This window comes from Diabrotica undecimpunctata, chromosome 6 (assembly GCF_040954645.1).
Source record: "Diabrotica undecimpunctata isolate CICGRU chromosome 6, icDiaUnde3, whole genome shotgun sequence".
NCBI lineage: Eukaryota > Metazoa > Arthropoda > Insecta > Coleoptera > Chrysomelidae > Diabrotica > Diabrotica undecimpunctata.
The window spans coordinates 45,210,833-45,237,164 of record NC_092808.1 but is presented as its reverse complement, the minus strand read 5'-3'; positions in this window follow the sequence as shown (position 1 = coordinate 45,237,164).

Sequence of the window (26,332 nt, the reverse complement as noted above, 5' to 3'; positions counted from 1 at the left end):
GTCAATTTCTTCTTCTGTCAATTCATTAGTGTTAGTGTCTCGTTTTACATTTTGGTAATTTTTTTATATATATTTTACAATAAATTTTTGTTCCTAATCTTGTACATTTTACAATCTTGACTAAGGCAAGGGTTACCTGCCGAAAAGTTGGTTTCATTAATACAATAAAATTTTATATTATGTTAAAAACTTCAGCAAGAACTTTGCTACGGCTTTGATGAATTGACTCGCCGAATATATAAAAATAAATATTACGTCAACAATTCGTCAAACTTTCCGTGTATGAATTGGTATTAATATACTGTTATAACGTTATTTCTGTATACCCTACGTTTTTCAAATAAAAAAGGTTAATGCGAGTGTACAAGGAAACAGGAAAACAGAAAACAAAATAGGTATATCGATGGAAGGCAACCGTACATACGTATTTCTGACTATTGGTCATCTTCAGTACGGTGCAGCCAAATTAGAAAAAGAGCAGTTAACTTGGGAAAGGATTACTATAGGAAGAGCAAGTTGACCAATTTATGGCATTAGAGTTAGAAGACCATGATTATTTTTAGGGGAACAACTAAGAATATCCACGATGAAATCTACAGCTAAGGAAAGGGATGCCAATTGAAAACAAATTTTTTTTAACTCTTCTCTCTATTTGGATTGCCGAATTTAGGCCCCTGCTAATTCTCAACATTTACCTCTGTTGTTTGTAAGACGTTTCCACATTGGTCCTGCAGTTCTTTTAATATCGTCGCTCCAGCGCATTTGCGATCTTTCTCGTGGTCTTTTGGCTTCATATGGCCGCCAATTCCCGATTTCTTTATTCCATCGGTCATCCTTAAGACGTTCATTATATCCAGCCCATTTCCATTTCACTTTAGCTGCCTCTTCGACAGCATCTTTTACTTTTATTCTAATTCTATTACAAATGTCTTCATTGGTTTTACGGTCTTTAAGTGAGATACCCAGTATCTGTCGTTCTATAGTTCTCTGAGTTTTTCTGATCTTCTCCATGTCTATTTTAGTGAATGTCCATGTTGAGCTACATATATAAGTACAGGTAGGATACAGGAATTAGACACTTTGGTTCGCAGTCTTTGAGGAATATTTTTACTTTTAAGTACGTATGAGAATCTTCCGAACGCTGCCCATCCCATTTTTACACGTCTGCTTATTTCGGTAGTTTGATTTTCTTTGCTTACCTTGACATTTTGACCAAGATATGTATATTTATCTATGTGTTATATCTCTATCCCTTGGATGTTTATCATAAGTTTGTCATTTTTGTTTGACATTAGTTTAATTTTGCTGATATCTATTTTCAGTCCTTTTTTTAGAGATTCTGTATGTAGCTCCTCAATTGTCGTATTCAATGAATTCCACGTGTCGGCTATTAGTACTACATCATCTGCGTATCTAAGGTGGTTCAAGTATCTTCCGTTAATAAGGATTCCCTTATTTTCCCAGTCTATTGACTTTAAGATATCTCCTAGGGCAGCTGTAAATAATTTTGGAGATATTGTGTCTCCTTGTCTTATGCCTCGGTTGATTTTTACTGCTCTTGGTTCGATTCCGTTACCCAATGTCACTATCATTTCAGCTTGTTCGTAAATATTCTGTAATAATATTCTCGAAGAAGACATCAAAGGCTTAAAATAGGACATAATTGGTCTAGCATAGGTAATCATAAAAGGGAAAGAGTGGATAACACTAGAGTCCGTTAACGTCCTATATTATATTAAATGGGCGAGAAGAACAAAGCCTAGATGGCGTAGGATTTCTAATACCCAAGAAATAGTAGAGCAATTCGTAGGAATATCTGAAAGAATTGCAATGATTAGGCTAAATGTAAACGAGAACATCCCTCTAAAAATTATTTAAGTATACGCTCCAACCGCAGCACACACTGATGAAGAGATAGACGAATTTTATGAGAAAATTGCAGAAACTAGCACGAATTATCACAGCACGTATACAATGATAATAGAAGACTTCAACGCTAAGATGGGACAACGACTTGAAAAAACTGAAAACTATATAGGACAATTTGGCTCTAGAGTTAGAAATAAGAGAGGAAGAACCTTGGTTAACTTCCTACAGGCCCACAAATACTATGCAATGAACACATTCTATAAGAAAAAACCTTAAAGAAAGTGGACGTGGCTATCCCCAGACAAAAAAACTCGGAACGAAATAGATTATACACTGTGTAACAAAACAGATGTAAAGGAAAACTATCGCAATCTATCAAATATAAAACTGGCATTAGACAAGGAGATTCGCTGAGCCCATTAATATTTAATCTAATAATGGATGAAATCATAAAGAAAGTTAAAAAAAGAAGAGGATATAGAATGGGAGAAAAGGAAATAAGGATAATATGCTACGCCGACGACCCATAATAACAGCTGAAAATGAAGATGACCTACAAAGATTAATTAAAGAATTCGAAGATACGGCGCTCATATACAACATCTCATAGATCTCAACAGAGAAAACTAAAGCGATAGTGATATCAGCGGAACCGAGACGATGTAAACTAGTCGTAAATAACAAAATATGAGAACAAGTGATGGAAACTGAATATTTGGGAATAAAACTGTCAAGCTATAGAAAAGTGGAAGAAGAACTACAAAAATAAGTGAACATGGCAAACAGAGCAGCAGGATGTCTCAACAACACAATCTGGAGAAACAAATACCTCACAACGGAAACGAAAACCAGGGTATATAAATCAATAATAAGACCGATAATGACGTGCACAGCGGAAACAAAAGCAGATACAGCGAAAACACAAAGACTACTGGAAACAATAGAAATGAAAGTCTTACGAAAAAGAACAAACAAAACTCTAAGAGACAGAGTAAGAAGTGAGGAAATACGAGCGAGATGTGGTATAAAGGAAATAAACGTGTGGACCAAAAAAAGAAAAGTGGAATGGAATCAACACATCCAAAGAATGAGAGAAAACAGAATAGTATGAATAGCAAGAGACAAATCGCCAAATGGAAGAAGATTATTGGGACGACCGAGGAAAAGATGGTCAGACAACGTCAATTGAGGCTAAAAACCGAAGTAAAACAAGCATTAAGCCTATTTATAAATTAGGACGAAGAAGAAGAACAAAACAGATATCACACAAGACGCAACAGTAATAAATACGGCGTCAGTAAGTAGCGATCACCAAATCGTTAGAGGCAAATTAGAGATAAAACATAATAAAAATAGAAATAAATTTAAAAAAATTGGAATATAGATACAGATAAACTAAAATCTAATACAGAACAATATAAGATTGAAATAACATAAGGTAGAAATATTGAAAATTAATTATATATTACTAATTTCAGACATATAGAAATACGTCTAGTTGGGAGACAGGGCAGGAAGCCCTCTGGAAGCTACGTTAGGATGAATTACCTATACCTGAATCAGAGTAAAGATCAGAACGCGAAGCTAAAAATGAAAGTCAGCAGGTAAGCTTTTGTCCCAGTTAGAATATTTTAGAAAACCAACTTCAATCAGTAGAAAATTGTCAGCTTGGAACTTCTGATCAGGAAAGTCAATCATCGTCGGAAAAATCTTCTCAAGACAACAATAGGTTTGAAGATGATAGAGTAAAACAATCTAAGTTTTTTTTTCGGACGGAAAGGGAAAACAAATTGGATAAAAAACTGTGCTATTAAATCGGTTAGAATCCGACAAGAAAATTTAATTACTTTACTTCGCGATGTTAGAAATAATGCAAAACATGGCAAGTTGCCCATTTCTTGCTGGAAATTATTCATGATAATATTATTGTAGAAGAGTTTGTCGAATACACCAATAAAAAATCTCTTTAGTCGCTCAGAATTATAATAACCAACATAAGTATATTACCAAGCCTACGGATGCAGAAGAAATACTAAACAAATAACAAAAAACAAAAATCCAAAATTAGTGTACGAAAAGTGTATTTCACGAAAAAATTACCTTCAAAATTAAGTATTTATCTAATCATTTGGAATAAGTCAAATTACGCACAATAAAAATTAGCAGGAAAATTAAAATTTACCCTAGTAAAGTTTAATTCCTTTAATTCCTCACATATAGGTACAGAATTTCTAAATAGTAATCATAAAAAAAAATGTTTTCAGGTTTTAAGTTTCAGCTGACTGAAACCTTTTTTAAAGAAGATTAATACGTTTAACTTTAAACCTTTTAACGGCGCGCTAAATCGTTTAACCTTTGTGGGTGTTCTTTTGTCAATATTTTTCTTATTAAAAATTTATATTTAAAATTTTATCTTAAAGTAATCTATACACATATATTGGCCTAAACTTATAATCCTGTATAGGATGTTTACGTTACGGTTAAGAGGGTTTGGTGGTTTTAATTTTTCGTCGTGATCGATTATTGATTTTTAGCACCTTAATATTTTTCGCATTTTTTTTAATTTGTTATTTGTTTGATTATAAAAGCTTGTTGATTTTACAAACTGTCCATAACCTTGCCTCCATTTATAAATTTGGCGATACAAATTGGTAAAATATTGGTAGAAAAAATCTCCCTGTTTTTTCCAATCAACTGCAGAAGTATTTATAGTGAAGCCTTCCACATATTCTAAAAAACTTTTTTTTTCCATATAAGAAAGATGCCGAAATATGTTTGGAGTTTTTCTATGCATTATGTTAGCTCTGATGTATTTTATTTATTATTTCAGTTATTTAGCGAAATATTAAGAGGTTAACATATTACAGTTTAATTTTACATCATTAAAATTTCCACAATACCCAGGACCATAAAAGATGTATGGGAAAGCTTTGATATCAGAAACAATGTTTCAATTTTAGAGAAATAAACCTATCTATTTTATTTTGGATATGAGTATTTGAGATTCAATTTTCTGTATACAATTTCTTTTTAAGAGACGCAGAGATAAAAATGTTAAAGAGATAAAAATACTAACATTTACTCTTGTTTCATAGATTATCATAAAATCTTCAATACTGTGCAAGGTAAAAGATATCCTCCAAAACACTGACACAGATAAAAAATACATAAAAATTATATCAGCACTATATACTGGGATCAGAAAGCAAGTATAAAAATAGAAGGAAAGGTGACAGATGACATCAAAATGAGTAAAGGCATTACACTGTAATGCATATTGTCTTTTCTATCGTTATTTACTTCGAAAAAATATTTAATGGAGCCCTACAAGGTGTAGCTGAAGGCATTTTGATAAGCAGAGAGACAATGGATAATGTCAGATATTTCGCAGCCATTACCTTAACACAGATATTACTACCGTCCTTTTAAAAGGCAGTGTAAATTATGCGTAATTTAGGTTAGTACAGCTACCAACTGATAGATGGCTCTAGATGGAGTGTTTTCAAGAGCCAGCATTCGACAAGTTTTAACGATTTTAGTGCGCGCACATGCTGTAATTGTGAGTTTATCTGTGTAAATTGCCAGGTTTTGGACTACAAAATGGATGCTTATAATTGGAGGTAAGTCTAGAATTAAAAAACTGTTATTTCACGGCATTGGCATGTGGATTATTGTATAATAGGGACTTATGTACGTATATTCTTGGCTCGAATAGTTGTCACGTTGTTTCAAAGACTCGCCGCTTGGGATTTCATTTTGTTCTTTTAAAAGGACGGTAGTAATTAGTACTACCAACGTGCGTATTGTTTCAGGAGGCCTCTCAAATTGCATGAGCTATTAGAAGAGCTTGATTCTGATGAAATCCCAGTCCCTCCAGATGGTTTGATCATATTTCCCCCAGAAAATGCCAATGATGATGTCACCGATTGCGACTCCGGCGATGAAGAACTAACTACAATAAATAATTTACCGGGTAGTCAGTTGAGAAACGATGTAGAACTTGTTTTTGACAACGCGACTGAATTACCACAAGATTCTGTGAATTCCAGCATACCAGAAGAAGATTCGGATGATGACAATATACCATTGGCTTTGTTTCTTTTCAAGGAAAAGCTGCCCCATCAATTAGAGAAGAGAATATCTGCACACTGGATTCAAGGAGACTTGTATCAACACCCTGATTGTACTTACTGGAAAACTCAATTTGGACCGAAAATGACTCAGTCGCCAATGGAAATTTTCAATTTGTTTTTTGATGATGAAGTCATCAATTTGGTTACCGAATACACTAACATCTACGCAGGACAAAGAAATCTTTTGAACGACATTACTCAAAATGAGATTCGATGTTTTATAGGCGTTCTTGTATTGAGTGGTTATGTGGTTGTGCCGAAAAGGTACATGTACTGGGAAAATCGTGACGATTCGCACAACGCAATGGTGGTAGCTGCTATATCTAGGGATAGATTTTCACACATAATGAAAGTTTTGCATGTTTGCAATAACTTGTCATTAGATAAATTTGATAGATTTGCCAAGATGCGACCCCTGTTCGACGTAATAAACAAAAAATTTATACAATTTTCCCCTTTAGAACAACATCACAGCATAGATGAGGCAATGGTTCCGTATTTTGGTCGCCATCCCACAAAACAATTCATCAGGGGAAAACCAATCTGTTTGGGGTACAAAATGTGGGTAGGAGCCCTTCGTCTGGGATACATAGTTTGGTTTTCTCCTTACCAAGGTAATTCCACTACAATACCTGAACAATATAAAGTCCTTGGATTATGTGCATCAGTAGTTCTATCCTATGCAGACAGATTGAATGAAGTATGGCCTCAAAGGCGATTTCATCTTATTTTTGATAATTATTTTACTTCTATTCATTTACTGCATGAGCTAAAATAAAGAGGCATATTTGGTACAGGCACTGTAAGCGAAAATCGCACCATGAAATGCCCTTTACCCTGTTCATCTATTATGAAAAAAACTGAACGTGGTAAATACGAGTATCGTCTTGATAAAAATACAGGAATAGTGGTTTGCCGCTGGCATACTAATAATATCGTTTCTATTGCTTCCAATTTTGTACCAGTAATGCCTTGCTTCTCTGTAAAGAGATTTTCACAAGCAGAGAAAAAACATATTCAAGTTCCTCAACCAAATATTGTTAGAATATACAATAACTTCATGGGTGACGTTGATCGCAGTGACCAGAACATCAGTTTATATCGAGTGTCCATAAGAGGAAAGAAATGGTATTTTCCCCTTTTTGCTCATTGCGTTGATATGGCTATTCAAAATGCGTGGCAGATTCACAAAACTCAAGACGGTAAACTGGATCAACTTGAATTTAGAAGATCTATTGCAACTAATATTTTGGAAACTTTTAAAAAAGAAACAAAACGCGGACCTTCTAAGCGGAATTCGAATTCGGTAGCCAATTCAAGATATGACGGTATTAACCACTTGGTTCTTTATCAAGAAAAGCAATCGCGATGTGGATATTGTCACAAAAAAGTCAAGTTTTTGTGTGAAAAGTGCAAAATACCTTTACATCCAAAATTTTGTTTTAAATCCTTTCATTCTTTGTAAATTGATACTAATAAAATATATATGATAACTGGTACCGTATATTACTACCGACCTTTTAAAAGAACATGTCAAAACTTGACAGGTATCGTCATAAAAAAATATATGATTGTGTTTTTTGGTTCCATATGCTATAATTTCCATGAAAATTCGAAATTAATTCAAAATGTTAACAATAAAAGTTTCAGTAATATCTGGGTTAAACGAAAAATAAAAATTTAACTACGAAGTTATATTTTTCCAGTACTTCTCTATAGTGAATATAGTCCTTATCCACAACAAAAATTAAAGGCTTTTGAGATCTTGCTATATAGAAGGATACCCTATATTCCCTGGAATGGATCATATTTCCAATGTAAAAGTAATAAGAAAACCACATAAATATATGAAATTTTTCTAAACAGTTCAATATCATAAACCAAATATCAGATAAAATTAATATTAAAAAAAAAACTTAGGCAGAAGGAGTCCTGACAGAAGACAAATCTCCTTGCTAAAGAAACTAAAGACATTCTTTCAAACAAATACTACAGAGCTTTTCTGTGCTGCTGCCAATATAGTAAGAATAGCCATGAGAGTCGCAAACATGCGATAACTCCACGAAAGAAGATTGTAACGTTCAAACTAAAAATCAAAATTCAATTGATAAAATCAAATAGTTCGAATCATTTGTCTGATCGCGAGTTGGGTCAATACGATTGGTCAACCCTCGAGAGACAACCATCAAGCCCGTTCGGTTACTTTTCAAACATTTCTTTCACTCGTTTTTATGGAGGTGAAAGTAACCGATCGCAAAACTACCATCATTTTGCACAAATCTTTCTAATTTTTTTTTAAATCATTTTATCATATTTCTCATTTTTATTTGAAATCATTTAATCATATTTTTATCTTTATCTTACGTTATTTTGTCGTCTCTATTTAAATCAATTCGGGCTGTAGATGGTTCTTAAAAAAGAAATTCTTGCATTCTAGGTGTTTGCACGAGGTATCGACATCTAAATTAAAAGTCCCAGAGCCCTTGAATAAGGGAATTAAATTGGTAATATAAAGTTATTTATAATCTTTGAAAAGACTAATCAGTGCCGCCACGTGATTGGGCTATTTTTTTTGTCTCTTTGATGGACGTTGTATGGTGTAGTAAGCGGTTCTAATAATAAATTTTCTTGCCATGTGGATTTCTTAACTACGTTTTCGTTTTTGAGCGTGGCTCCAAAAAATTGGTGCCGTTCTACTTCACAAACGGTGAGGTGTATCCCGTAGCACCTCTTTAAATATGTGATGTCTCTGTTAAGTCTTAGATCGTTCGTACATATTATAACAAATTCTGAATGAATTATAAAGACGCACAGTCTACTTAGTATCTACTTAGTACATGTAATAATAAATTCGTATCATCTCCTTATCTATTATTGTTCTTTCATTAATGAGCACAGCTATTGTTGACATTTTTATGGTCATTATTATAAGCCTTATCAGTTTGTCGACTACTACATTATCTAGTGTTTTTAGACTTTAAAACCATTGAATAATAACTGCAGACTTACTAGGGTAAGGTGAAATTTTATCAAGTAGTATTACTATTTTTAATTCCTAAAAATCACAGTTTTAGTAAAACTACTTTAATAAATGGTATTTACACAGTAAAAACAATATTTGACTTATACTTCAGTACGAAACAAGAGGAACCTGATTAAAGTTATGCCAAAATTGTCAAACTGATTGTCTATCATCGGCAATATAAATATTTTTTTCTGAAATCTATCAAAAATATTTTTTTATCAATTACGCAAATTGTAACCGCAAAATACGCAATTCCTTAATACTAGTCGGTTGCTAAGTATCTTTCAGAAAACAGTACGAGAATATTTTCAACCTATTTATTATAATGGATGAAAAAATTATTACCAGAATGAGTAGTACCTAATACATAGGTTATTTAAGTAACTGTATTTTCATATACCTTATACATTAAAGTTTACGTTTAATTTTTATAATTATTTTCAAAAAACAATTCAAGACAATAATTGTTTCTATATTTTTTAGATTAGGTGTTTCTATAAGTTAAAAATAGAAACATAAGTCTCTTGTGATAGTTTATTAGGTTATTTAGTATTACGAGTAGGGTCGGCTAAAATCAGTATATACCCGGTTCACAATTTGTTGATAGCTCACTACAAGTTTAACCCTAATTAGAAAACTGAAATACAGAGAGGATAAGTAATACGATATAATATTAAAAACCAACCTGAAACTGACGGTTTAAGACGTTTTCGACTAACCCACCTTATATCTGAAGGAATACAATACCTTATAATCCTATTACGGGGGCATTTTGAATGGTTAGATATGAACGACCAGTGTCGTCGTAGAGTATATGATTGAAACATTTATTTGAACTAAATAAATATATTTTTTAAATTGTACTTATGTAAATTGTATTTTTTAATAAAACGTATTTATTTTATTCAAAAATAAAAAGTTTCTTGCCATTTGTAAAAGATACATTTATTTAATTAAGGAAAAATTTCCAATGTGTTTTAAATGTATCCATTATTTTCGAATCCGGAAAAAACTAATAAATATTTTTGAAACATTTAAACGCAGAATGAAAGATTACATTATTACTCAGGGCAGAAAGTCCCTTAAAACTTCTACAGTGTTTATTTTAATATGTTATGTAACAGGGGTGAAAATAAAAGAGAACATATAGTATAATTTTTAATTGAAAATATTGCATGCAAAAGAAACTTTTTATTTATTCTAAAAAATATTTCATTCTGCTTTTAGATTTTTTAAAAATGCTTTTTAGTTTTCTTAGGATTTGAAAAAAAATGGATACATTTAAAACACATTGAATATTTTGACAGGCGACATTTTGCGCCTTTCCCCTTTAATACCTTACGATTACAACTACTATTACTTACCTTATATAATTAAGATTAGAAAACTATTCAAATTCAAAATAAATAGGATCAACTTCGGAATCCGAGTCGTCTTGAGGGTTAATAATTAGGTTAATAATCTCTACGGTCGCATCAATTATGTTATCAAGATCCCACATTTTTTTATCTTCTTCTATTACATGTCTTACTGCATCTTTCCAGTTTTGTTTTGTAATATGTTATAAAGACTCGTATAACAATTCACGTACAACTTGTATTTTATATGACGTATTTTTTCTAGCCACATAACTTTTCATTTGCGCTCAAATTAGTTCAATTGGATTTATTTCGCAGTGGTAGAGTGGAAGTCTAAAGACTGTGATGTTTCGCCTTTCCGCCATTTTGTCAACTACGTATTTCTTGAACTTAGATTTGTGTTGCCGGGCAATTTTTAAAAGTTCTGCTTTTACCATTCCATCTTCGTAAGGGAGATACTTATTCCGCAGCTAGTCAAGAATATCCTGTTTCTTCCACGCATTCGTTAGAAGTCTTTCTACTAGTCGTGAATGATAAGGTGCATTATCTAATACTATAATTGAATTTGGTGGTATGTGTTCAATCATTTGCTCAAAATACTCTTCGAAAACATCAGCTGTCATCTCCTCGTGATAGTCTTTTGTGCTTTTGGAATGAAATTCCAACAAACCATGCTTAACAAATCCTTTTTCACTGCCAATGTGAGAAATTATTAATCTACTGCCTTTACCAGAAGGTGGGGAGATACCAGTAGACCAACCTTCCATAAAGGCTTGCCTGGAGCTTAATATATTTTTATCTGACCAAATTTTTTTTAGAGTATGACCTATAAACCCACGTTTCATCCTGGTAGAAGATGGGCCTTTCTTCAGCCCGGAATTTTCGTATGAATCTTAGATAATTTCTTCTCCAACATCATCTTCTCCTCCCGGTCAATCAAAATTGATTTTCGGTCTGATTTCTCCCACCGGAAATTTAATTCTTTTAAAACTTGCCACAATTTAGTTCGTCCGATATGAGGCAAATCCGGGTCGTCTCTAACTTCTTGTAAAATTTTGTTTAGGTTTGGTATTTCTTTTTGGAAAAGAAAATCCATGAATTTTCCTTCGAATACCATTTTTGGCAAATTCATCAATTTCAATAGGCTTTTTCCCGACTCTTTAAGTGTTCGTTTGTGTTTAGGTTAGCTATACCGTGTTTTTTCTTTCTGATAGGAACCTATATAAAGTTGACTCTCCTACGCCAGTCATATTGGCACAACTTTCGACTATGTTGCGAACAGTGTTTGTGGGATTCTGAGAAACCAGAGCATCGTGAACATTCAGGACAATAGTCTTCTCTCTTGGTGAATAGACAGACTTACTGACTGTACGCAACAGTACCGGTGTAAAACTTGATGATGAAGCCATCACAAACAATCCAACAAAACGAGCACGAGCGAAAGGTACGTATATGTTCGTAGGTATATGGAATAAAAAATCACTCACGCACTGCATATAATTCGCAAAAGAAATATTCGAAACGCTAATTACTGCCGTAGACGCGGAAACACCGACGAGCCGTAAATTACATGCGATCAAAATCGTACTGAACAAAAAAATTGTTTTCGTTCGTAATAACTTCACCCTTTCAAGTTAAGTTTCGAATATAATTATATTATTAAAAATCTGGGGAATTCCATCTTCATTATCTTGCAACGAATAGTACCTTCGGATATGAATTCCAGGTTTTCTACTAAAGTGATTAAACGCGAAGATTAGTATTGAAATATCCAAAGAGATAAGGTATTCTTATTTACAAAATTGTTAATGGTTAAATTCTTATTTTTATTAATATAATATAATAACCAACATTAGTCGTGAAAGTTTTAATTGTTTTTTTGCTAAATATATTAGTATTAAAATATTATCAATATTATATATAATAGTATTAAAACATTATATTATTATTTAATGAATAAACACCTTAGGAACGCCTATGATTTACGACCGTTTTATGAGTTTGAGGCATATTTCGTGCTCTCAACAATTTGTGAACGAAGAATAGGTTTCTTTTTTAAAATGGAAAAACTTTAATTACGATTTTAATTTTAAATACCCATCGGTTAAGTAGGTAATAAACGTGCTCGATAATAATTAATATAGTCGCAAAGAAAAAAGTATAAGGTGGAAGGCAACCGTAAATACGTCTTTCTGACTATTTGGTCGCCATCAGTACAATGCAGCTAAAAATAGGAGAATATTAACTTAGAGAAAGAATCACTACAAGATCAATGCAACCAATTTGTGACAATAGCGTTAAAAGTCCCTGAGTCTGTGGCAGTTATTAGTTGTTGCCCTGGAAATCATAAGGAAATTCTAACACTATTGCCACAAATTGGTTGCATTGCTCCTGTAGTGATCCTTTTCCCAAGTTAATGTTCCCCTATTCTTAATTCATGAAGGCCAAATCATCATCATTTACATGTATATGTAAACTAATATAAAAAAAACTTACTGCTTGTGGTTACTAATTATTACATTACTTTCAATAAAAATAATATTAAACGATAATGTCAAACGACATTTGAGTGATATCACAATTTTTATGTTATTTAAATTCTTCACGTTATGGAAGTTAATGTATTAATTAGTAACCATGAGCAGTAAGTTCTTATTTTTATATTAGTTTTAATGTAAAAACTAATATAAAAAAAAGTTTTAATGTCTATCTAAATGTAAAAATTCATTTTTAGATCGTTTTCAGAAAGGAAATAAAATTTCTGAAAGCTTGACTAAGCTCAAAGAGTGTTACTCTATACTTTACTACTACTTTTGGTAGTAGGTAACAATTTTTTGACAATAAACGTAACTCAAAAATTACCACTGAAAACAAACTGAAGTAACAGTGAAAAAATACACAAAACTTAATTTAAATTTTTGTTAAAGTGCCTGTAACCTAACAATTATTCACTACTAACACATGCAAAATAAAACTGCGTGAAACAATAAACCAAAGGTTTGATGTTTATATTTTTGAGATTGTATAATATTTTTGAGATTGTTTGTATATAGATTTGTATTTACAAATAAAAACAAATAGAACGACTAATGTTTACAAAAAAGCTTTTAGACCATCACCATTTGTTTAATGTATGGTACAAATGCATAACAATATGTATAACAAATCATAAAATTACAAAACAGTGTTGCTCGATTTTCAATAAATACCTAATAAAATTCATTTGGGATTATTACTTCGAATTTAAGATGTTAATATTGAATAATATTGCGTTGCTAACAACAACTGTAAGTTGCCTACATTTGGCGCAACTTAAATACTGTCTAATATATTAAAGCCTTTTTTTAAATATACTTTTTTATAAAAAATAGAAGCCTACTTTCTTCATACATGGAATAAAAATATATATGGAAAATTTTATATATTTAGTATAGATACTTAAATAGATTTTAACATTTTTTAACATTCTGGGTAGATTTTAATACTCAAGATTATCTATTTAGAATTGTTTGATTAAATTTATAATTGTTAAGGTAAAATTTATTGAATTAAAGCAAAAACTTAAAAATTTTAACTTTATTGCAGAGAAAATGTTGAAAAATAGTTTTTTTTTGTAAATAAATAATGGAACATTTTCAAATCATTTTTACACTTAGTAAATATAAGTAAGTGCTGAGAATGTATTTAAAATGTAACGTTTATTTATATGTTTCTATATCAATTTTATTATAAAAAAAACAGACACTTCATAATTTACTAAACATTTGTGTTATCCTGGTGCCACGGTTGTGACCGTAATGCTGTAGAAACATTCGTTTTAAATAATTTTGGGAATAACTAGAACCTGCAATAAAAATATTTATACTATTGTAATAATTTACATAAAACAATTGCTAAGGATACACAGGTACCTGGGTATAGACAGGTTAAAGCAATGTGCGGTCTCTTCAACAGAATTTACGATACTAGGATATAACCAACTGATTGGTTTCAACATTTGTTGCAATACCGAAGAAACATTGTGCAGAGACATGCAGTAATTACTGCATAAGTATATTATATATAAGTATTAATTCAGTATCCAAATAGTGACACAGAGATAAAGAGATATAAATTAAAATATACACATCTGTGCAATAGATCTTGAAAAGGCTTTTGACAAGGCCCGACATAACAAATTGCTAGAAATATTGAAAACAGCTGAAGATTTACAAATAATTAAAAATCTCTACTGACATCGACAGAAATGAAAGGGGTGGCCGTTTAGTTCAGTTTTGTCAAAGTGAAGATTTAATAATAACTAATACATTTTTTAAATTACCCCCAAGGCGACTTTATACGTGGACGTCACCTCAACACACTCAAGAAAAAGTAATCAGAAACCAAATAGATTACATAATGGTGACAAAAAGATACCGTAATGCCGTGAAATCTACTAAAACTTATCCTGGAGCTGATATCGGTTCGGATCATAATCCAGTAGTATCAGTGATAGAAGCTAGACCAAAGAAAATAAGAAAAACCATCATCCGAGCATTAGACTTAAGCCAGCTAAAAAGTGAACACCTACGATAAACAGTGCAAGAAGAAATAAACACCAGCCTCAGAATAGCAGAAAGTCAAATCCGCACAACAGACAACATAGATAAAAAACTTAAGTATATAAACACTACAATAAGAACTACGGAAAAGAAACACCTAACCAGATCTGCAAAGAAACACAAGGTATGGATGACACCAGACATACTAGAACTAATGGATGAAAGACGTAAAATGAGAATAATGCACAAAAATACAGAGATGTTGATAAGAACATAAAGCCAAGAATAAAGAAGGCCAAAGAATTATGGATTGAAGAACAATGTGTAGAAATGGAAAACTATGTAAGAAAACATGACACATTCAATGTACATAAAAAAGTAAAAGAAATTACAGGAACTCAAAGAAGACATCATATAAGTTTGCTTAAGAACAAAGGCGGAAAGATTATTATAGATTTAACAGAAAAAATTAATAGATGGAGTGAATACATAAGAGAATTGTTTGAGGACAACAGAAATAACATTGTTCAGGTAAATGGTGAAACGGGACTTGAAATCTTAAAATGTGAAGTAGAAGCGGCACTTAGAAATTCCAAAACTGGAAAGGCAAATGGACCTGATGAGGTTCCTACTGAATTGCTAAAGCTCTTGAATGATGACTCAATAGGTATAATATTGCACTTATTTAACACAATATACAAAACTGGTATTATACCTCAAGAGTGGCTGTTTTTTACATTCGTTACACTGCCAAAGAAATCCAATGCAAAAGAATGTTTAGAACATCGAACAATATCTTTAATGAGCCATCTGCTAAAGATATTAGCGATACACAGATGGGGTTCAGAAAGGGATTAGGTACTCGAGAAGCTCTCTTCGGTTTGAATGTTCTTACACAAATATGCCTAGACGTTAATCAGGAAGTACATGCATGTTTTATCGATTTTGAAAAATGTTTGACAGAGTACGCCATGATAAGCTAAAAGACATTCTTGAAAGAAAGGACATAGATAATAAAGATCTGCGAATAATTCTCAATCTATATTGGAATCAGAAAGCTAACATCAAAATAGAAAATAAGATATCACAAGCAATAGAAATAAGTAGAGGAGTACGACAGGGATGCATTTTGTCACCGCTGCTATTTAATGTTTATAGTGAAAGCATCTGCCAGAAAACCCTTTTGTAAGCAAACGAAGGAATCGTAGTCAATGGAGAGGTTGTAAATAATATTCGATACGCAGACGACACTGTACTAGTTACAAGAACAGTAGAAGAATTACAACGATTACCTACAAATATAAATATTGCCTGCAACAATTATGGCATAAGTATCAATATCAAAAAAACTAAGTATATGGTCTTCATTAAGAACATGACACAACCAACACATATTAGTATAAACGGCATTCAAATTGAAAAGTATCAAGTTACAAATACTTCAATAAATGAAACTGGAGACCAAAACAATGAAATAAAAAGACGCATCGAAATTGCCAGAGCCACTTTCATAAAGATGAGAAAATTCTTCTGCAATAGAGATATAAGCATCCCTATCCGATTAAGAATGCTAAGGAACTACTTATTTAACACGCTATTATACGGTGTAGAGGCCTGGACTCTCAAGCAGAACAATATAAAAAATATTGAAAGTTTCGAGATGTGGTGTTACCGTCGAATGCTGAAGATAAGTTGGGTTGAAAGAGTTACAAATTTTGAAGTAATGCGAAGGATAGGAAAAGACCCAGAAATTTTGTCAACGTTCAAACGAAGAAAACTAAAAAATTTGGGTCACGTGATGAGAGGACATAAATACGCATTACTTCATAATATAATGCGAGGAAAAATAGAAGGAAAACGAAATCCAGGCCGTAGAAGAATGTCATGGCTGTGTAATTTGAGAGAGTGGTTTGGCTGTACTACTAATGAACTCTTTAGGTCAGCTGTAAACAAGGTCAGGATAGCCTTGATAATTTCCAATCTCCGATAGGAGTGACACAAGAAGAAGAAGACTGACATCAAGCAGCAAGAAGAAAAGTTAAACAAGGACTAAGAGGAAGGAGACGACAAGGCGATATACTTTCGCCTTTACGCTTTAACTTGTATACAAAGAAAATATTTAAGGAAGCTTTAATGAAGATAGCAAAAGTTATTATTGTGAATAAGGTAACCGTAAACAATATTTGATATGCCATCAATAAAACAAACCTGTAATGAGGATTAAAATTAACGTCAAGAAAACTAAATGTATGATAATATAAAAAAATTATACACAGATGCTCGAATGACATATTGACATATCTTTCCAGTGCTACCGCTAAACCAAAAAAACACAACTTTCCACTACAATAAAGAGACATAGCCTGGAGTACTTTGGTCACATTATGAGACACCCTGAAAAATATAAATTTTTGCATCATTCAGGGTAAGATCCAAGGTAAACGTGGTCCTGGTAGAAGAACATTATGACTGAAAAATCTAAGATAATAATAATAATTTAGATCTGCTGACGATTCAGTCACGATTGCGAATATGTTAGGCAACATAATACGTTCATTCATAATGAAGACACGGTATACTACCCTTGTAATAGTCGCCTTGTTTGCTTTTTCTATCTTAATATTTTCTTGATATCCTTCCCTTTCATTTATTACACACACACTCCAATCACATTTCATGTATCACACACTCCAATCGGACCAGTAACAAAGTAGATATGATGTAATGCCCTCTTAGAAATGCCGCAATGTGTGTTTTTTCTGTGTCAACATATTTGCTACCCCCTCTCCAATGATGTAAACGATCAAAAAATGATCAGAACAAACCTTAGTATTTGCTATTGGGATTTTATATGGGAAATAAAGCATAACCAATATTGCAGCGTTTTTACAGGTATATCTTCTACTTAATTCTATTTAATTTTACTTAATTTATTTAATTTTACGTAAATCTGATTTAATTTAAATCTGATTTTGATTTAATTTTATTTAATTCTATTTACTTTTATTTAATTATATTTAATCTTATTTAGTTTTAATTTTATTTTATTTTGGTAAAGCGTTGACGTTTGTTAAATATTATTTTATTTTTATAGTAAGTATATGTTTATCTTACCCAATGATATAATACATATAGATTACTAACTATACCGATCTTGCCTTACAATTACAGTAACCTACATTTTTAACAATTTTTCGAAAAAAATAATTACTGTGAAGTAGTAAAAGTTCTGATTAACAATATTTAAATCATCAATTTGTAAAATGAATTATCAATAAATCAACCGTATTCAGATTTCTTTCCTAGGTGGCGTCGTTACCTTACTGGACAAAAGGTGTAACTTATCATAGACTTTTATATAGATAGATAATCAAGAAAATAAGCTCAAAATAATAAAGCTCTTTTAGTTAGTTTATTAAAGTGTTTGGAAAGGTAAACCGTAGTTTAAGGAATCATTTGTAGATTAGGATAGAGACAATTTGCTTATTGTTCAGTTGACAGAATTTCAATATTCGAGAATGAATTAAAAATAGTTTATACCTTTTTATGAAAAGAAAAAACTTGAAATATACATTTCACTAAATATTAGCTTTACGAAAATAATAAATAAATTAATATTTTTTTCATCAAATTTATTCATCTCTATTTGCATGTAACATGTGCCTAAATACAATTCGCAATATACGTTAATTACATTCGTCTTTTCTGAATAAAATATTACATGCATGCAAAAGGCTGGGTGTTACAGATTTGTTTGTGTTCAATAATTAAGCAAGCAAATGAGAACTGAACTGTGTACCTTACAAAGTAGTTCGGAACTTTGTTGTGGTTTCTGGCGAGATCATCTCGAGATCAAACAAGTTTCAGACTCTTCGACAACCGAGAATGTCTTTGTTGGAAACCGGAATACACAGTTCGTCAAAGTTATCTCCCAGCGCGGCGGTTGAAATGCAAAAGTAAGTTGTTACTTGTTTAAGTTTCAACTTAAACGAACACTATTTCCAAATTTATCCCGGATTTGAATTATTTACGGATTTTTGTCGTGATTACATTTATTTAACGACATATACGTGTACGATACATAGTACAGATTACAATAATATAAAACATAAATATAAATCGTATAAAAATAAAAGACAAAGATAAATGCACTCTATACACTATGTTTGGGGTTGCTAGACGATAGTATGGAATTATTTCTTTCTAATAATTCTTCTTAACCATCTGTTTTTTTTATAGCATTCGCGTGGCTCTGTTAGTCAATACAAATCAATATTTGAATTTTCGGTGCATTTAGAGCAAGGTTGCGGATTTTTTAGCGCTTAAATCCTCTTTAATACCGACATACTTTTTTACGATTAAGGTATGCGCTCTTTTTGGATTTAGATAGCGTTTCGGAATAATCTTAGATAGTAGTATTATATTTTACTAAGTACCAATATTTTTTCAAATAAGATTTGATATTATGTTTTATTCTGCAGCGACAAAGGAAGCGGCAAGTGCCCTTGTGTTCAGTCAAACACTTCAGTACATTTTTTTGTTGTTCCAATGTACATTTAATTACAAATTCATGAAATGCGGTAAATAATTAAAGTGTACAACAGTCAACTACCAAATCTAACTATCAAAGTGTATCAACTACCAAGAAGACGAGTATACACGTGGAAATCTCCTGAAGACACTAAAGACCATATTATACGAAATCAAATAGATTATATAACCATAAACAACAGATAAAAAAATACAATCGAATCTGTGAAAATGTATCCAGGAGCAGATATAGGGTCAGACCACAATCCAGTAGTGGCACAATTCCGAATAAAACTTAAAAGAGTACAAACACCTAAGCCCAAACAAGTAATAGATATCAATCGTTTAAATGATGAAACAATTAAACATCAGGTAGAAACAAGCATTCAGGCAAATCTTGAAAAACTTGAAAAGACAGAGAAGATACCAGAACTAAACATTAATAAACACTGGGCCATTATTAAAAAGAACGTGCTGGAGCCCGCTAAAAATATTCTGAAGAGAGAAAATAAAAAAAAAACAGAAAGAATGGATGAGTGACGAAATTTTGTTATTGATGAATTCACGAAGACTATCGAAAGGCAAAAATGAAGAACACTATAAGCAAATTAACACAAAGATCAAAAGAAAAATCCGCGACGCTAAAAAACAATGGTTACAAGACAAATGTAAGGAGATTGAAAACTTGGAAGCCAAATATGATTCGTTCTATCTTCACAAGAAAGTTAAAGAAATGATCAACAATAAAAACAGGAAGCAGACAGTACTTATAGACCAACAAGGGAACATGATAATGGAAACAGAGGAGAAACTAAAACATTGGCAGACATACATAGAAGAACTGTTTGACGATCAAAGGCAGCCTCCTTGTGATAATTTTCCAGAGGAGACAGGTCCAGAAATAAGCAAAGAAGAAGTAATGCAAGCGGTGAAGTCATCAAAGAATAGCAAAGCTCCAGGACCAGACGAGCTACCAGCGGATATACTAAAGTTGATAGACGAAGATCGAATCCACTTGTTAGTAAACTTATTTAACAAGATTTATGAAAACAATATAATTCCTGAAGAATGGCTAAGATCAACGTTTGTCCCTCTACCCAAGAAGGCACAGGCTGAGCAGTGCAGTGATCATCGCATGATCAGTCTGATGAGCCACACCTTAAAAATATTCCTCAAAATAATTCACAATAGAATTTACAGAAAATTGGAAGAAGATATCGGAGAAACTCAGTTTGGATTCCGGGAGGGATATGGAACTCGTAAAGCATTATTTGCCTTTAACATGTTGACACAGAGGTGTTTGGATATGAATCAAGATGTATTTGCTTGTTTCATTGATTACAACAAGGCGTTTGATAACGTCAAGCATGACCAACTTTTAGAGATCTTGGAAGCTAAACAGTTAGACACTCGCGATATAAGAATAATATCTACTCTGTATTATAATCAGAAAGCAGTCGCACGCATCGAAAATAGCACAACAAATGAAATTCAAATTAAAAAAGGAGTTAGACAAGGATGTGTGCTGTCAACAATGCTATTTAATCTCTATTCGGAAGAAATTATGAAGAAAGTATTGGAGGAAGAAGAGATTGGGATAAAAGTTAACGGCCAACCAATTAATAATATAAGATACGCAGATGATACGGTTTTAATGGCGGAGACAGTAGAAGACCTGCAAGCCATTTTAAACAAGGTAGTCACAGCTAGTGAAGAGAAAGGGTTAAGGGTTATAAATATTTGGGAACAAGCGTTAATAACAACAATGACATCACAGAAGAAATAAAAACTAGAATTCGAAAGGCTCGAGCCACTTTTGTTAATATGAAGGACATTCTAGGAAGTCATGACATTAAATTAAACCTGAAAATGAGATTGGTTAGATGCTACATCTTCTCAATACTGCTGTACGGAGTAGAGACTTGGACTTTAAACAAGAGCAATATTGATAAACTAGAGGCCTTCGAAATTTGTATTTACAGAAGAATTTTAAAAATACCTTGGACAGACAAAGTAACAAATAGTGAAGTTCTTCGAAGAATGAACAAAGAACGGGAGCTGTTTATCACCATCAAGAGAAGAAAATTGGAAGATTTTGGTCATGTGATGAGAGGGAAAAAGTACCGATTGCTCCAGTTAATTATCCAAGGAAAGATTCAGGGCAAACGAAGAGTGGGGAGACGACGTATATCTTGGCTGCGCAATTTAAGAGACTGGTTCCAGTGCACATCTGACCAATTATATAGAGCAACAGCTTCAAAGATACGAATAGCAATGATGATTGCCAAACTCCGTAACGGAGAGGGCACTTGAAAAAGAAGTACAACAGTGTTCACAAATATTTGTCTTAAGGCGGCTCCACACACAACGGAAAAACCGAAGGATGCCTTACAAGGCGAGCCCAAAAATGTGGGGTCTCCACACACTACAGAATATACAAAGGCCAGCCTTAAGGCACCCCAGTTTGTGTGTTTGCGCCATGGCCTTAACAGATGATGCCCTTGCTGTTGTTGGTTTATTGTTAGCTATCGAAAGTAATAAAAAAAAAGTGAAACCAAAAAATTGTGAACTGAAGACTGCTTACAGAAAAGGAAAGTTTACTCCCATGTAAATTTATTTAAAGAACTGAGGTTCAGTCCGAAAGATTGTTGTAATTATTTGCGAATGGATGAGGACTATACCTTAGGCTTTTAACATTGGTGACGCCGATAATTCAGAAAAAGGACACCACAATAAGGACCACAATTACACGTCATGAAAGCTTAAGTGCCACATTACAATTTTTGGGTACTGGAAGATGCTACGAATATTTGAAAATTTTTTACTGAGATACCACAGGCTCTTAGTTTGATTGTACCAGAAAGTTGTAAAGCTATTTACAAAGTTATTCTAGACGATTATAAGAATGTCCATAAACGGAGAAAAGCTTAGCCATCTGAGGTTTGCAGATGATATTGTACTAATAGCTGATAGGATAGATGAGGCCAAAGAACTTTTTAATCAGCTCTACCTTTCCTCGCTAGAAGGGGGATTGAAAATAAATATATCTAAAACCCAGATGATGACAAATCTTGTAGTCAGCGAAGATATATGCGTAGGAACAAGATCCATAGACCAGGTAATGGCCTATAAATACCTAGGTCATGAGATTCGCATAGGAAAAGATAACCAAACCGTTGAGCTTCTCCGTCGTATAAGACTGACTTGGGCAGCCTTCGGCAAGCTGAACCATATTTTCAAATCGTCTGATATACCAATATGCCTTAAAAGAAAAACGTTTAATCAGTGTGTTTTGCCAGTGTTAACTTACGGTGCCGAAACGTTGACCATGACAAGGAGAACAGTTCAAAAGATCCGTGTGTGTCAAAGGGCGATGGAGCGTGCTATATTGGGCGTTTCACTACGAGACAAGATCCCAAATCGCCAGCTACGACAAAGAACAGGAGTGGCTGATGCAGTAGAGAGATTAGCAACACTAAAATGGAACTGGGCAGGTCACGTGGCTCGAATGACAGACAATAGATGGACAAAGCGGATACTGGAATGGAGACCAAGAGATGATGCCTACCGAAGTAGAGGTCGTCCACCAACACGTTGGACTGACGATCTAAAACGTTTTCATAGGAATTGGATGCAAGAGGCACAAGATCGAAATAGATGGAAAATTATGAGGGAGATCTATGTCCAGCAGTGGATAAGCGAAGATTTAATGATAATAAGAATGTCAGTTAAGCTCATTTATTGTTCAAACATTATTTTATTTTCAAATATGTAAAGTATAAGTATAGAAATGTAGGTCCCATTAAAAACTCATACTTACATCCTAATTATTGTCCATCTTCATGGCGCAATGCTGAAACAAAGTGGGAAACAGTAATCCCTTCAGTTGAATCGTTTAATGCTGACAGTTCATTAGAAGCTCCAGTGCAGTGGATGAGCTGACGATACACGGGTGGTTTCTGTGGCTGTCTTTCTTCTTATTGAGGCATTTTTGATGGATTAGTGTTGTAATATGATTTACCAGGTGCAAAATGGAGACCGGTAGTAGAATTAGGAGAGGAGCTTTGAACTGTTGAAGGACCTTCGTAGTGTTGCCCATTTGAGTCTTTAACGAAGCACTTCATCTGTAAGTGCTGCTTGTTGCATGACATCCTTCTTGGTGGTGTTCATCGCGGTCTAGATATCGATGTCAGATACCTAGGTATCTCGTCTGTACCACTGCCTATTCGTGTAGATTCTTTGATTTTGTTTAATTCTTTCCGAAAACTGCTACGCATATTATATTTTTTTTTAATTACACAGTCCTTGTTAGCTAGAGGCTCCACTTCTCTCATTGTAATTTTTTTCTCTAATCTTTGGCAAGCAACTTCTTTTCTTTATGGTCATGATAATCTGTTGATGTAGTTTGCCACAAGCATAGCGTATCTCTGAACATGGCTATAAATTCCTCTTGATTTTGGTTTGCACGGGCCATAATTGTACGAAAAAACTGAATGGAACGACACAACTTGAGGCCTACCTAATCGGCCCCTCCACACTGTCCGATCGGCCTCGAGACGCGGAGGCCTTGAGGCAAGACAAACAATATTTTGTATTGAAATTTCCGGCCTCCAGGGATCAGATCTGCAGAAATACCTCAACAGAATTCTTCATACATACCTAGAGATTTTGCTTGAGGTCTTTCGCCTCGAGGCATGTCTTCGGATTTTCCTTTGTGTGTCAAGGATTGACTAGTAGTCTTTTTTATTCTTAAGTTCTATTTGTCCTTATCAGATTAGCTGATCTCTGTTAAGAGGTAGTTTATTTATGTCTATCATTTACCTACAACTTTCAATTAGTGAAGAATTTATAATTTTGTGTTTTTTTATTGTTTATTTTACTGTAATTATAGAAAAAGCGTATATTTTTAACTGCTTTTTTACATTTGATGCATAATTTAGCTGTTTCACAGATTAATATACGAATAACGAGTATTTTTTAGGTTTAATATGAGAGAGGTACCACCCTTTCACTAGATCTAAGAGGTCAATTGTGCCTTTTTACCAAAGTCTATTATGACCTTTGGTGACACTATTATTAAATGGTATGATTACCATTTTAGTTAGTGAGTCAAGTTATTAATACTCAAATCTATCGAGCCTTATCCTATGCAACCTGAGCAGATGCACAGGAAGTGTTCCGCCGTCTTATCTTCAGCGACAGTGTTCTTTATAAGACTTACGATAATTCGCAGATAATTTCTATTTATTTTTAGTAGATTTTTGAATTTCTTTAAAATGTGCTTCCTGTTCTATCAACGAATTTCTGGGTCTATGAAATTTTTTTTTGTCCCACTCCTGGCAAGTAGGTTCGGTTTTTGTTTTCATTAATACCAGTATGTCTAGGCACCCAAAGTTAATTGACTTTGTTACTTTTTACGATACAAATAAGATTCAGAAGACAGTTTCATGTAGTTAACATGGAGTCAACTCAAGGCACAACTTGTGCCTTGAGTGCCACATATCAGACACCATTTTGGCTAAGAGGTGTACCTATATATTGAATTAAATTACTAAGAAGTATACTTAGGGCACTAATGGGTACTGGAGGGCACCTTTGCTCAGTTCTGATAGATTATCGACGGGGTCCTTTATAGAGACGAGAAACACAAAAAGATAGACAAAACACAACAAAAATAACAAGAAAGAGAGCAACTCTTTAAAGATGGGCGCCACTGTTTTTGAATATCTGAGTATACAATAAATAGAAGTGGGGTGTCCATAAGACAAAGATAAAAGTGTGAATATCATAAAAATAAAAAATGGAAAAATTCACTATATTAAAATATATTTAAAAAACCAAATATAAATATCACAAACAATCAAATAAAGTTATCTAATATTATATCAAATTTAATAAAGTTATCAAATATCATAAATAAAACATAAAACCTAAGTTCTCTTTGGTACGGAATACCTGTGTTAAAAAAAAACATGCAATCAAAGAACAGAAAATTTAGTTAAATACGTACAAAGAACACAAAACCTACTTTTAGTTAATCCACTTCTATTTAAACATCTTTAAAATAGAGACTGTAGAAACGGAAACATACCACTTGACATGACTTTGTTAGAATAGACAAAAAGTACTCAACAGGTTGGACAATCGGTTAATCTGATTACAATAATTTAGTTAGTACTCGGAGACATTAAATTTTCTGCAGAGATGGTCAGTAAAGGCAAAAATACTGTAGTGGTATTCAAGAATTAAATGTTAGCAATAGCAATAGCAATAGCATCCCTAACTAGAAAGGAAACTGGGATGACTTAGAATCCTAATTAGACTAAAAATGCAAAATAAAATATACGAAAGAAACAAAACAAAACAAAAACGAACTTATTCATAAATGGATCTGGAACACAAGTAGAACCGTCGTTCATATCTTGTTGCAAAACGGAAAATAAAAACTATTGAAAAAGTAGGCCTTTTTTACACACAAAATATTTTCTAAGCAAAATCGTTTTAGAATTTAGTCAAAATAATAAGAGTATAGGGTGATCTTTAACGGTATCCTAGATTAATTACAATATTTGCAAATAAAACTTTTATTATAGAACGTAATCGATATCGTTTAAGCGGATAATAGCAAGTAGTTGAAAAAATCAAAATTTAACGATTGTTTTGTTGGAAAGCAGTGCTGTGACTTAGCCTTGGTGTTTGCTTTAAAACGTAAAGATATATATACTCAACTCTTAACTCAACGTCTATAGTAGAAGCAGAGTTATCTATTAAAATAATGTCCCAACTAATTTCAGCAAATTGGAGATATGATATATCCACAGAAATTGCAAATAATTTAAGTAGAAATAAATAGAATAAAATTACCATAGTGCCTTT